Source organism: Somniosus microcephalus, chromosome 19, assembly GCF_052327205.1.
Source record: "Somniosus microcephalus isolate GS21.2 chromosome 19, FLI_Smic_1.0, whole genome shotgun sequence".
Classification (NCBI taxonomy): Eukaryota; Metazoa; Chordata; class Chondrichthyes; order Squaliformes; family Somniosidae; genus Somniosus; species Somniosus microcephalus.
The window spans coordinates 59,178,889-59,193,962 of NC_141005.1; the positions used below are offsets into that span (position 1 = coordinate 59,178,889).

The following is a 15,074-nucleotide window of genomic DNA, read 5'->3' on the forward strand; positions in this document are numbered from 1 at the left end:
TGATCTTATTGAATGGCAGAGCAGGCTCGAGGGGCCAAATGGCCTACTCCTGCTCCTATTTCTTATGTTCTTATGACAGTATAGTACTGAGAGAGTGCTGCACTGTCAGAGGTAGCATCTTGTGAGGAAAGGGTTAATTCTCTTCAGTTGTAGTAATATTAACTTTTAGCTGTTGCATGTTAACTGAGTTTCAATGTTTAATTTACTCCGTGAGAATGAAAAGTCGGATCTGTCAGAGATACTCTTTAGCTGATCAGAAATGACAAAGAAGCTGTCTTTGTTAGCTCCAACCTTGAAAAGCCGGCTGCCTGAGAACTGGAAAACGAGGGCATGTAACCAAGCAGGGGAGTCTGATCTGTGTGCTGCAAGGGCAGGACAGGCAAATCAGTGTTGAATGATAATTGTGGATTAGGTAATGTAGAAACATGCGGATTCTCACATAGCCATTGTGAAAAAAAGGCTTAAAGGAAGGGCTGTTAGGAGAGAGATCTCAGAATTCAATGAGGTCTGATCAGCCATTGATTCCCCCCCCCGCCCCACCCCACCCCAACGAGCTCGAAACCTGTAACACTGTGAATTCTCCGGTGAACTCGTATTGCCGGAGGTGTGTTCTTACAGGTTTTTTTTGTTCATGGGATGTGGGCATCGATGACAAGACCAGCATTTATTGCCCATCCCTAATTGCCCTTGAGAAGGTGGTGGTGAGCCGCCTTCTTGAACGGCTGCAGTCTGTGTGGTGAAGGTACTCCCACAGTGTTGTTAGGGAGGGAGTTCCAGGATTTTGACCAGCGATGATGAAGGATCAGCGACATACTTCCAAGTCAGGATGGTGTGTGACTTGGAGGGGAACTTGGAGGTGGTGGTGTTCCCATGTGCCTGCTGCCCTTGTTCTTCTACGTGGTAGAGGTCGCGGGTTTGAGAGCTGCTGCCAAAGAAGCCTTGGCGAGTTGCTGCAGTGCATCTTGTAGATGGTACACACTGCAGCCACGTTATGCCGGTGGTGGAGGGAGTGAATGTTTAAGGTGGTGCCAATCAAGCAGGCTGTTTTGTCTTGGATGGTGTCGAGCTTCTTGAGTGTTGTTGGAGCTGCACTCATCCAGGCAAGTGGAGAGTATTCCATCACACTCCTGACTTGTGCCTTGTAGATGGTGGAAAGGCTTTGGGGAGTCAGGAGGTGAGACACTCACCACAGAATACCCAGCCTCTGACCTGCTCTTGTTGCCACAGTATTTATGTGGCTGGTCCAGTTAAGTTTCTGGTCAATGGTGACCCCCAGGATATTGATGGTGGGGGATTCGGCGATGGTAATGCCGTTGAATGTCAAGGGGTGGTGGTTAGACTCTCGCTTGTTGGAGATAGTCATTGCCTGGCACATGTGTGGCGCGAATGTTACCTGCCACTTCTCAGTCCAAACCTGAATGTCGTCCAGGTCATGCTGCATGCGGGCATGGACTGCATCATTATCTGAGGAGTTGCGAATGGCACTGAACACTGTACAGTCATTAGCGAACATTTTATATGTAATTATTATTATTAATAATGGTTATCATTGCATGCTTAATTTCTAAACTCCAGCCAGTGGAGAGTTTTATATGTAATTATTATTAATAATGGTTATTATCTTGTGGAATAACTTTTAAACTTGTAAGAACATAAGAAGTAAGAGCAGGAGTGGGCCATATGGCCCCTCGAACCTGCTCTGCCATTCAATAAGATCATGGCTGATCATCGACCTCAACTCCATTCATTAATAGTCTTTCTAATAAAACGTTAAACCAAGGCCCCATCTGCACTCTCAGATGGATGTAAACAATCCCAAGGCACTACTTGAAAGCAGGGCAATGTGTCCTGGCCAACATTTATCACACGACCAACACCACTTACAAAACCGGTTAGCTGGTTGTTTATCTCACTGCTGTCTGTGGGACCTGGCTGTCTGCAAATTTGGCTGCCACATTTCCCTAAATTACAGCAGTAACTGCAATTCAAAGGTACTTTGTTGGCTGTGAAGAGCTTTGAGACGTTCTGAGGTCCTGAAAGGTGCTGTATAAAGTTCTTTCTTTTTCATTTTAAATGATTCCGTAATGGAATAAACTGACTAATGGAGTATCTCGGCAGTACTGTGTCTTCTGGGTACTTTTCACTTGTTAAAAAGCCCATTGTTGCTCAATCATGTCCATGATTCTCCCATTAATCTTTCACATTCTGAAAGTGCACAGCTCATTTACTCGAACCTCGGGGATAGCACAGCACTAAAAAATAAGGGTGGTGCAAGATTTTTAAAAAAATGAATGACAGGAAATAATTACAAAGCAATAATCTAATTAAACAATAGTAACTCAAAAGTAAGGAGGAAATTCCGAGTTTGGGTCCACGATCTATGCTGCTCTTAGCGTGGGCAGCAGTAGAAGACGACAGTTACATTGAATTACAACTCAGAAACAGGCCATTCAGCCCAACCTGTCCATGTTGATGTTTAACCCCCGCACAAACAGTAGTCCTAATCCCATGAGCCCGCACAGTTCCCGTATGCCTCTCTCCCCTCTTTCCTTCAACCACATATCTAACTTATTCTTAAATAGTCTCTGCTTGAATCACTAATTCCTGCAGTGCGTTCCACAGCCTCACAACCCTCTGTGTAAAAAAAAATGCTAAATCTCTTGCATTTTATCTTATTTCTACGTTCCCTCATTCTAAACTCCTCAATCACTGGAAACAGCCTGTTTCTATCTACCCTGTCTCAACCCTTCATTATTTTAAACACTTCTATAAAAGCACCCCTCACTCTCATCTGTTCGACTGAAAACCGCCCCCAATTTCTCAAGCCTTTCTTTGTATTTGTATTTCCTCATACCCGCTTGCTTGTGAGTCTGAGCCGCATCCTTTCAATTGCCTCAACATCCTCCCTATCATGTGGAGCCCAAAACTGCACACAGTACTCCAACTGTGCTCTTACTAAAGATTTATACAGATTCATTATTACATCTCAACTTTAATTCATTATGAATTGTTCTATTTTAAGATGAGTTGAACTTGTGGCCTAATAGTATACATGGTGGCATGCCATACAGAACCAGTGCAGCACTCTTTCAGTACTGTACTGTTATAAGAACATAAGAAATAGAGCAGGAGTAGGCCATTTGGCCCTTTGAGCCTGCTCCGCCATTCAATAAGATCATGGCTGATCTTCTCCCTCAACTCCACTTTCCTGCACTATCCCCATATCCCTTGATTCCCTTAATATCCAAAAATCTATCGATCTCTGTCTTGAATATACTCAACGACAGCCTCCACAGCCCTCTGGGGTAGAGAATTCCAAAGCTTCACCACCCTCTGAGTGAAGAAATTTCTCCTCATCTCAGTCCTAAATGGTCGACCCCTTATTCTGAGACTGTGACCCCTGGTTCTAGACTCCCCAGCCAGGGGAAACATCCTCCCTGCATCAAGCTCTGTAGGAATTTTATAAACAGCATAGATGGAGGTTGTTGAGAAATTTGAGGCCCACATTTTGACCTTCTGACTGGAGTGGGAAATATATTTATAATGTGACCAAATTACCTTGAGCTTTAAGCATACATTGTTCCCCGTCTGTCCCCTTGTATTGTCTGTGCTGAGCAGCACTGAGGATGTTGCAATTGGCCACAAGTACCACCGGGCTAATGAGAGGGAAAAGAAATGATCACAGACTGCAGCTTGTAACACCGTCCCACTGGCTGGTCAATGTTACTCGCTGTGTACAACAGGCAAAATTTAGGAGCTCTGCTTGGATTCAAAGGAGGCATTGGACCAGCGGAGCGGGAGGGCCAGCTTTCCTTCATAATGCTGATCGGGCGTGTAGAGGGCGGGCCTCATTGGAATATGATCGGCAAATTGCCAGCACTCAACAAGCGTCGGCAGGCAGCTCGCCGATCGGGGTGGGAAATCCAGCAGCTCCTCTGCGGAGGAGAGATAATCACTTGGGGGAGCAAATCCAGGGAGGGGGCCGCTGAGCAACCAGCAGTGGGCCAGGATTTTTGCGGGACCAGGAGGAGCATTTTTGGAGTCCTTTAAGGGCCGCTGGTTAGGCCTCTATGTCGGTCCGGTAGCGCTGGGTAGAGTGTGCACGGTATATGCTACACCTGTTGGTTGCTGAAAATGGCGTCTGCGGCCTATAATTGACATATGCCCCCTGATTTAAATTTTTGGTGGGAGCACTGGTCGTCCATTCCGAGGTCTGATCGAAAATCGAGTCCGGCGGGGCCTCTGGAGCCCAAGGGGCAGTAGGACTTCATTTTAAAAATTGTCTGACTATTGCCCTGTTTTCCAGCGTGAACTGGTGGGTGAAAATTACACCCAAGATTTTTTTTTTTTTAATTTATGAGGAGTTTTGATAGAGTAGATAGGGAGAAACTGTTTCTACTGCGGGAGGGTCGGTAACCAGAGGACACAGATTTAAGACAATTGGCGAATGAACCAGAGAGGAGATGAGGAGGAAAATAAATGACGCAGCAAGTTGTGATCTGGAATGCACTGCCTGAAAGGGTGGTGGAAGTAGATTCAACGGTAACTTTCAAAAGGGAATTGGATACTTGAAGGGAAAAATTTCCAGGGCTATGGGGAAAGAGTGGGATTAATTGGATAGCTCTCAAAGGGCCAGCACAGGCACGATGGGCCAAATGGCCTCCTTCTGTGCTGTATGATTCTACAATTTCTTCAGGGAATGCATGAGGTTGTGGGTTTTAGTAAGTGCTGCATCGAATGAATATCTGGACCACTTTCTGACCTTCAATCCTTGATTATCACTAATGGAATGGTTTCAGTACAAAACTATGGCAGTGAAGTGGAAAAGGCTAAGACACTCAGTTTCCCCTTCACCAGGAATCCATCACTGAGGAATAAAGTACTTCAGGTCTTATTCTTTTACGGAGTTGTAACATGTTACTCCAGGAGGCATTGAAAGAATGCGAGCTCCATCAATCACATTAGCACAGCAGTAATACAGGAGCACAGGGAATAGATGAGATCGGTTGTTCACTTTCACAGATGAAATGGAAGGCAATTTTCAAGCGTTTAAGCTTTCCTCTAGGGCAATGAAGCCCATGGAAAAGAAAACACTCGCTTTTTTCTGAGCACAGTAGCAAAACGAATGCATTACTGAACTCAGTTAAAAATCTAACTGCTCTTCTCAGAGCCTGCTGCCTATGGTCAGGAAACAAATAAATGCTTAAAGAGAAAACTGCAGGCATTTGCACAAAGTCTGACGGCCATTCACTCACCATCATTTCACTTCCCCCTCTCGTGATCTCGGATTGGATCACACGAGCAAAAAAAAAAAACCTCTTGCATTTATATAGCGCCTTTCACGACCTCAGGGTGTCCCAAAGCACTTTACAGACAATGACGTACCTTTGAAGCGTAGTCAGTGTTGTACTGTAGGAAGTGCAGCAGCCAATATGAGCACAGCAAGCTCCCACAAACAGCATTGAGCTAATAATCTTTTTTTTTTAAGTGATGTTTGTGGAGTGATAAATATTGGCCAGGACAACAAGGATAATTCCCCTGGTTCTTCTTTAAAATGGTGCCGTGGGATCTTTTACAGCCACCTGAGAGGGCAGACGGGGCCTCGGTTAAAGTCTCATACAATAGAACAGCACTCGCTCAGTACTGCACTGGAGTGTCAACCCTAGATTTTGTGCTACTTGGAAGGTGAGAGTGCTAACCCACTGAGCCACAGCTGACACCAGAGTAGATGGTTTCCTACTCTCCCCATCACACTATGGCACCTCACAAATAGAAGCCCTTTATGTGCTTCTGCCGGCTGTTTGACTGCAGGAGGCAACCCAATCAAGTCTAATCCTGTCCTCGTCCAACATCCACACACATCAGCAAGCAATCAGAAGTGGGGCAACATTTATCCTTCCATAGCCCAGGGATGCTGAGGCCAGTCTTGATGTAGATTTACACCTGAAATATTAACCTTTTTTTTTTTTGCTAATTATGCATTTCCACCATGTTAATAAGGCCATAAAAATGCAAACAAAGCACTGGGGTTCATTTCTAGAGGAATAGAATTCAGGGAGGTTATGTTAAACTTATATTGAACACACGTACTGTGTACAGTTCTGGCCTCCATATTAATAAAAGGATATAGAGACATTGGAGAAGGTGCAAATAGATTTACAAGACTGATACCAGAACTGAGAGGTTGTAACTATCAGGAAAGACTGAACAGGCTAGGGCTCTTTTCTTTAGAAAAGAGAAGGCTTTTGGGCTACCCAGGATCAGGCTTTTTTCTCAAGACGTTCGCTTTCAACTAAAGTTTGAGGTAGCCGAATCCTAAAGACGCTTTATTGGGTCTAAAGGTCCGGACTATCTCGCCCTAAAGGAAAGGAACAACCTGAAAATGTTACCATCCTCCAGATAACGCTTTTAATAAGTTTAGCTAGACTGTAACGTTACGGATATTATGAGTGTCCGGAAAACTCCCCCAGAATTCTGCAACTCCTCACCAAAGAGTGTACAGAAAGTGAGTTTGCGAGTTTTTGATACAGAAGTCTTAGGTGAGACAACTCTAAAAATATATAGATTTATTAAAGAACCAAAATGTAATTTACAGTTGGTGAGTCAATCACAACATTAACAGTTCCAAAAAGAGAAAACTTACAATCTTATTAACAGAGAATCTTACTTTTAAATCTTAACTTCACTACAGTATTACAGTTCTTAGTGTTCTACAGGATATCCACCAAAATCAAATACCTTTGATCCCTGAGGTACGAAGAGTTGGAGACTTACAGAGCCACCTCTGAGGCCGAGAATCGCTTTGCCCAATTAAAGCGAGTCTGTTATCCCATTTGAGAGTTCAATATTTATACCCTTTTCCAGTGGTATTTCCTTTAAGGCTTTCTGCTGATGCAAGCTAATTATCTCTAGTCATTTTTCTGCCAACCTCTTACTGCCACCTCAGCTGGTAGCATTACAGAATCATGTCTCCTCTCTAGGTGTTCTAAGTTTACCATATAAAAACGGTGTGACGGCAGGTGTTCCTTACTTGATGTCATCTTTACGAGGGCAGATGTTCCTTATCTTATGTGCCACTTTACGAAGTGTAAATTAGAACACCTTATCCATGGTGAACCATTGTTTTTGTTCCCAAAGGTCAGCCTGTCGGAGCCCTTCACCTTCTGTTTCAATAAGGTTATTTATTCAGGGTCAACAACTGTCTTATCTCAATAGCCAGAATGATTTCACAGCTATTTCAGTGTTCGGTTTCTAAATTTCCAAACCCAGTTTGTCCTGTTTTAATAAAGCCAGAATTCTTTTATAAGATGGTGTATTTTTCTGAATCGGTTTTACGGCTCATTCCTTCACAGGCTGAGGGGTGATCGAATAGAGGTCTATAAAATTATCAATGGGTTTGATAGGGTAGATGTAGAGATGCTGTTTCCACTTGTGGGGTGACCAAAACTAGGGGTGATAAATACAAGATAGTCACTAATAAATCCAATAAAGAATTCAGGAGAAACTTCTTTACTCAGAGAGTGGTGAGAATGCGGAACTCGCTACCACAAGCTGTAGTTGAGGTGAATAGCATAGATGCCTTTAAGTGGAAGCTAGATAAGTACATGAGGGAGAAAGGAATAGATGGATATGCTGATACGGTTAAAGGTGGGAGGAGACTTGTGTGGAGCATAAACACCAGCACAGACCTGTTGAGCCAAATGGCCTGTTTCTGTGCTGTAAATTCCATGTAATTCTTGGATTTTATTTGAATTAAATAATCTTAAAATTAGAGCTAGGCTATTGAGAAGTGAAATCAGGAAGTCGTTTTTCACAAAAGGTATTGTCGAAATTTGGAACTCTCTCCCCCAAAAGGCTGTGGATGCTGGGGGTCAATTGGAGTTTGCAAGACTGAGATTGATAGATTTTTGTTGGGTATAAAAGGATATGGAGCTATGGGGAAATGGAGTTGAGGTGCAGATCAGCCATGATCTAATTCAATGACAGAGCGGAATGGCCTACTCCTGTTCCTATGTTCTTAAATTATGACTACCTTTAAGGTTTGCTAAATCTACTGCTGTACCTGCACAGAGTGTACTGCAGCTCTCACCCATTGCAAAGATGAAAAATGACATCCCCATCTGTCATAAAACATGTAAATGTCCAATGTATCCTGTCTTATGTGATTTTCCCCTAGTGAACACTTGGGCCTAGAAATTCAGTTGTTTGCGCCAGCCGCTAGCGCCTTAGGAGGAGGAGATGTGGGGCGCTAGGCGGCTAGCGGCCGGTCGCTGCGCGATCTGCGCCTCTCCCCAACTTCAGTAAAGATTTAGCGGCGGCGCAAAGCCTTTGCGCGCGCTCAGCTGCGCGCGCAGATCCTGACGTCATTTCATCGTGCAACGCCCTTTGTGCGCCCCAAACTGGAAATTCAGTGGCGCCGGCCTATTGCGCGCCTGGCGCCCCTAGCGACTGGTGGAGGGGAACGGTTCCCAGTCGCTGCGGGGTGCGGGGGGCGCTAATTAAAGGGCACTCCTCCTGCAGTAGAAATGGCAGCCATTTTGCAACACTCCTTCTTTGTGAGAGACGGATCTTTGCAGAGAGACAAAGGTAGAGAGCTTTCTGGTTTGGCTCAACACTCGCACAGGTACTTGTGGCTTCAGGCCACAGCTTTTCACTTGTCTTTAACTTCAGAGCCATAGCATTGATTGGAAACATATAATGGGGGCTGCAATGGGTGCAAACGTTGGCCTTCTCCATTGCATTCAAAGGGCTCAGAGACGCCGTGAGAGAGTGGCAGTCATGGCCAGAGGGAGAAGGGGCAACAGGCGTCGGCTAAGGAGGCCTTACCCACCCAGGGTATACCGCCAGCAGTTCTCATATCTGAACATGTCTGACGAGCAGTGTGTTCGGAGGCTGCGATTCCGAAGGGCGGTGGTCACTGAGATCTGCCACCTGCTTCACGGAGATCTGCAGCCACAGCTGAGGAGCAGGACGTCTCTGTCGGTGGCAGTGAAGGTGACGGTGTCTCTCAACTTCTATGCCACCGGCTCCTTCCAATCCGCTGCTGGTGACATTTCCAACATCTCCCAGTTTGCCGTACATTGCTGCATCCGCCAGGTGACCAATGCCCTTTTCAGAAGGAGAAGTCAGTTCATCTCCTTCTCCATGGCCCTTGTCAAGCAGCAACAGCGTGCAATGGGCTTTGCAGCATTAGCGGGCTTCCCCATGGTGCAGGGCGCCATTGACTGCACGCATGTGGCTTTGCGGGCACCTCTAGAGCATGCCGAGGATTACCGCAACCGGAAGGGCTACCATTCGCTCAACGTGCAGTTGGTGTGTGACCACAGGCAGATCATCCTAGCTGTCAATGCCCGCTTCCCAGGCAGCAGCCACGATGCCTTCATCCTGCGTCAGACTTCTGTGGCAGACATGTTCCAGGCCCAGCCTCACCCATGAGGATGGCTTCTCGGGGACAAAGGCTATCCTTTGTGCACCTGGCTGATGACCCCGCTCCGTGCGCCCAGCACCCCTGCTGAAGAGGGATACAATGACAGCCATCAAGCAACCAGGAACCTCACTGAGCAAACAATCGGCGTCCTGAAGCAACGGTTCCGCTGTCTGGATCGTTCTGGAGGAGCCCTACAGTACTCGCCTGAGCGAGTCTCCCATTTCGTGGTCGTGTGCTGCATGCTGCACAACCTGGCTATCCGCAGGACTCAGCCACTGCCACCAGACATTGGAGGACCACCAGAGGAGGAGGAGGAGGAGGAGGACCAGCACAGGAGGGAGGCAGAAAGTGCAAGGGCCGCCCGTCGGCGGCTTATTGAACGTCGGTTCTAGGCCCCCTCTCAGGGAATGGCTTGTGCGGCACAAGATGAATGTAGCCACTCCACAAGCCCTCAGCCGAGCAGGGCAACCAGGACTTCCAAAAGAAAGCATGGACAGTGCGATTTAAGAACATTTATTACTTTGATACCTCTGTGCCCTTCCCACATAACAAACTAATGGAGAGAAGCCCCCCCCAAAAACACAAATCGAGCAGTCTCGGCCTTTCAAAAAACACAAATACACCAGTCTCGGCCTTTCAAAAAAACAAATCCACCCTCCCCCTTTAAGAGCTCACCGGCGCCAGAGTGTCTGCCGTCAAGCAGCAGCTCGCCGCACCTGCGCTGCGCCCGCCCTCGGGGGTTTCGCCCCGGGCCGCCAGCTTAGCGCCTAATGATAGTCGTGCATCGCCTGTTTTAGCGCAGCAGCAACCTCTTGGGGCGATGCCACTGAACATCGGTGAAGGTGGCGCGAAGTTGCGCCGGGCGCAAACTTTAGCGGCCGCCCGGCTGTAGCGCCCCAAATGTGGCTATACTGAATTTCTAGGCCTAGGAGCCTGCTTTTGTGCCATTTTCAAAGCCTTGGTAAAATGTGCAGTGACACCGCGTGACGGTTGGAAAAGGTCACAATTGTGTGCAGTTCTAAAACCCTCGAGCCTTCTTCCACAAGATAAGAAGTGAAGCCTTCGTTTTTAATTCTGTACAGCAGAGCAGCATGGGCCCTATAAGATGGGCCTAACACTTCCACCCACTCTTAGGGCTGGATTTTGTCATTGGGGAGGGCTGGGGTCTTGTCATCTGCTTTTCGTGTTATCCACCCAATTCCAAATCGATGTGGGAGATTGATGCGATTTTCACATAATTGGGCAATTGAGTTCCAGCGTGTGGGAACATATGGCCCAATTAGTTTTTTCAGTCTGAAACTCGCCTCCGATTATGTCATCATTGCTGCTGCATTTAAGGTCTGCAAGAAGCCTTGCTTCTTCTGCAGACTGCCAGCCTTTTGGCCTTTGCTGTGAGAGGGCCTTGGAGGCAAAATGAGTAGCGGGAGACCTAAGTCTGCTCCCAGATTTGATGACGTCGCCCTGCAAGCTTTGGTGGAGGGAGCAAGAGCTAGTAAGGAGGTGCTCTTCCCTTCTTCAGGGAGGAAGAAGCCTCCCCAGCAGACGAAGGCTGTGTGGATCCAGGTGGCCCAGGAGGTCAACTCGTTGTCAATGATCCGCAGAACCTGACTTCAGTGCAGGAAGAGGTTTCATGACCTTCTGCGCACTGGAAAAGTGAGTATGACTTTGCCATCAACCTCAATCTGATCCCCATTGCCTCTCCTCACCAGCACTCAGCTTTAGCAACCTCTTCCTCCACATCCCACTTGACACTGACATCCCTGCACCCTTACCCCATTCCCTCTCTCTCTATGGTCACATTCACCTAACTATTCGAATATGCAGCCCTCACACTCCCTATCACTGTGATGCTATGAAAACAACTTACAAAACACAGGGAGGGCCCTTGGTCTTGCCAACTCACTCCATCTTTGTCTCCTTCTAAGCATCTATGCTATGGATTCTCTACACTCACTCCTTCATTCTCACTCAAACTCCACTTGTCTCCCTCATTGCAGGAAAAGACAGCTCAAAATAAGAGGGAAAGAGTGAGGACAGGAGGAGGGCCACCCTCAGTAGCCCACCTGACCCCCTGGGAGGAGGCGGTCCTGGAGATCGTGGGACTGGAGGACGATGCGCAAGTGGGGGACGGACAGACGGGTGCATCAGAGAAAGCTGGTGACAGAATAGTTTTTCATCTCTCTCATTGACATTGCATGAGTCGCTGATAATGATTCTGAAGCTCTAACAGATGGACTTATGATCATCTGCAATATGCAATGTGCATGTAACCTTGGCATTGTTAAGTATGTGTATTGTATTGAACAATTAACACAAAGACTTAAACGTATAACTCAAACAGGTCTTTACTGGTTGGAGGTAGGGACTGCACGTAGGTCTTTACTTCATGCCCACAGGCGGGAACTGAGGGGAGATCAGTACCCACAGTACTATTTATACCCCATGGCCAGGAGTGGTACTGCGTATCACTACGCCCTACAAGTAGTGCAGTCCTGTCCATAGGTTCAAAGTAGCACACATATTACATACACAACAGGCATCACATCTGATTCTTTCCTTTACTCCCCCACAGGAACATCGCAAGCACCCGTCCCTACTATCCAGGAGGAACAGCCTGAGCCTTCAGATTCCTCAGAGGAAGCTGCAACCTCTGAGGGTGCAGCATCAGCAGAACTCAGCCAACCCAGCACCAGCGCAGACACTCACACCTCGGTGGGACCATCGCGAGATAGAGTACTGTTTTCACCTGGTGTATCACAACTCACAAGTGAGCATCAGCAGATTGTGGAAACAGGGACAGCAGTGGAGAGTCCTAGTCGGAGGGCGCAGGACTCTCCCAGCTCAGCTCAGCTGCATGTAGACCCTCTGCCTCTGGGTCCATCCAGAAGAACAGCGGTGCTGGAACTCCAGGAACAGGTGCAGGAGTCTCTGGCAGGTTTTGTCTCCAGGGTCGCTGCGAGTGTGGAGCAAATGGAGGAGTCCATCGCGAACATGAGCAGAGCCTTTGTGGAGTCATTGGCGCATGAACGCAGCACCACGGAAAGGATGGCAACCTCCATGGAAAGGATGGCTACAGTAGACGAGAGGATGGCGACGGCCATGGAGGAGCTAAGTCGCCAGAGTGTAGAAAACATGGTGAGTGTTCAGAATAGACTGACATCTCTGGAGGAGCAATGGTCAGCTATTGAACAGAGAAACCAGATCTTCATGGAAGTCCTTCGGAGTAGGACTGCCAGTGCAGATACAGGTCCCCATGGCCCCCCTGATGTGCAGCAAGGTGCTCTCAAGCCACTTGCAAGCGCTGAGGTGGACCTGACCCATGAGAGGGATGTTGGTGGCAGAGAACAGGGAAGTGGGGGCTCCTCTCCAAGCGCTCACACTTCCATGTCACTGCCAAGTCCTTGGTCAGAGCCCCACCAGAGTCCCCACCCAACTGAGATCGGCGTCTCAACCCCTGCACAGCCACAGGAGCAGCAGACTGTTGCCGAGCCCTCACAGGTTCGCAACCCCAGAGGACGCCCGCCAAAGGTGTCGAGACAGGAGCAGCAAGAAAGTGAGCAAAGGGCCGCCACATCTGCTGAAGCCACAGGGGAAGCACCACGTAGGAGCACGCATAAGAGAAAGATACTACACAAATAGTCACAAGGGTAGTCACTTGGGTGAAATGTTGTGTTTATTTTTAAAATGCCATCAGTTGGTTATTGTAAATAAAAATTCTGATGGCAACTGTTGCAGTTGTGGCGTGTGTCATTTCGCAAATGGGACTTCCACATTGAGGGCTTAGGATTACTTGCAATTGTCAGTTTGGTGGTCAGAGTGTTAGGAATCCGTTGGTTCTTGGCCATTGTCGATGCTCTGGTAAGAAGCTACGAGGCAAAAGTGCTTGATTGGCTAGGCTAAGCAAATCTTCCCTCCATCATAAGGTCAGAAGTGGGGATGTTCGCTGATGATTGCACACTGTTCAGCACCATTCGAGACTCGTCAGATACTGACGCAGTCAGTGTCCATATGCAGCAAGACCTGGACAACATTCAGACTTGGGCTGACAAGTGGCAAGTAACATTCGCACCACACAAGTGCCAGGCAATGACCATCTCCAACAAGCGAGACTCTAACCATCTCCCCTTGACATTCAATGGCATTACCATCGCTGAATCCCCCACTGTCAACATCCTGGGGGTTACCATTGATCAGAAACTGAACTGGACCAGCCATATAAATACTGTGGCTACAAGAGCAGGCCAGAGGCTGGGAATTCTGCGGCGAGTGTCTCACCTCCTGACTCCCCAAAGCCTTTCCACCATCTACAAGGCACAAGTCAGGAGTGTGATGGAATACTCTCCACTTGCCTGGATGAGTGCAGCTCCAACAACACTCAAGAAGCTCGACACTATTCAGGATAAAGCAGCCCGCTTGATTGGCACTCCATCCACCACCTTCAACATTCACTCCCTCCACCACCGACGCACTGTGGCTGCAGTGTGTACCATCTACAAGATGCACTGCAGCAACTCGCCAAAGCTCTTTCAACAGCACCTTCCAAACCCGCAACCTCTACCACTTAGAAGGACAAGGGCAGCAGACGCATGGGAACATCACCACCTACAAGTTCCCCTCCAAGCCACACACCATCCTGACTTGGACGTGTATCGCCGTTCCTTCACTGTCGCTGGGCCAAAATCCTGGAACTCCCTTCCTAACAGCATTGTGGGTGTACCTACACCATATGGACTGCAGCGGTTCAAGAATGCGGCTCACCACCATCTTCTCAAGGGCAATTAGGGATGGGCACTAAATGCAGGCCTAGCCAGCGACGCCCACATCCCATCAATGAATAAAAAAAATAAAAAATAAAAAATCTGGCCAAGATGAGTGCGTTCCTTGCATCCCGGGCAGCAACGTTCTCGCGTACTGCTGCCGCTGGTTGATGGGCCTCTGCAAGATGTTTGTTTATGCTCTCCTCCTCCTCATCTGAGGAGGATATGTGAGGAGCCACTTGGTCCTCAGGAATCTGCAAGCCACGACACTGTGCCATGTTGTGAAGTGCACAGCAAACCACGATGATTCTGGAGACCCTGGCTGCTGAGCACTGCAGGGCTCCACCTGATCTATCCAGGCATCAGAAGCGCATCTTCAGCATGCTGATGGTTTGCTCGATTATGGATCTGGTGGAAATGTGGCTGTAGCTCTCCTCAGCTTCGTTGGATGGGCTCCTCAATGGCATCATTAGTCACGTCTTCAGAGGATAGCCCTTGTCTCCAAGTAGCCATCCGTTAAGTTGGTCTGGCGGACTGAAGAGTGGAGGCACACTAGACTGGCGCAGTATGAAGGAGTCATGGCAACTGCCAGGGTACTTGGCACAAACATGCAAAATTTCCTTCTTGTGATCACACACCAGCTGCACGTTGAGGGAGTGGAAGCCCTTGCGGTTGACAAAAATACCTGGATTACGCTGGGGTGCCTTAAGGGCCACATGTGTGCAGTCAACGACGCCCTGCACCCTTGGAAAGCCTGCCAGATTAGCTAATCCAACCGCACGCGCCGTGACACTTGCTTGATCCTTGGAGAAATGGGTGATTGTGCGCGATGGCAAAGAGGGCATCGGTTACCTGCGTGATGCAAGTGTGTGCGGCCGCCTGGGAGATGC

General features: G+C 48.0%; 1 protein-coding gene across 1 annotated transcript in view; it reads right to left on the reverse strand.

Annotated features, from left to right (window-relative positions):
• The window catches only part of LOC147104493 (uncharacterized), a 389,586-nt gene that overhangs the window by 359,082 nt on the left and 15,430 nt on the right, over positions 1–15,074 (reverse strand). The window lies entirely within an intron of this gene.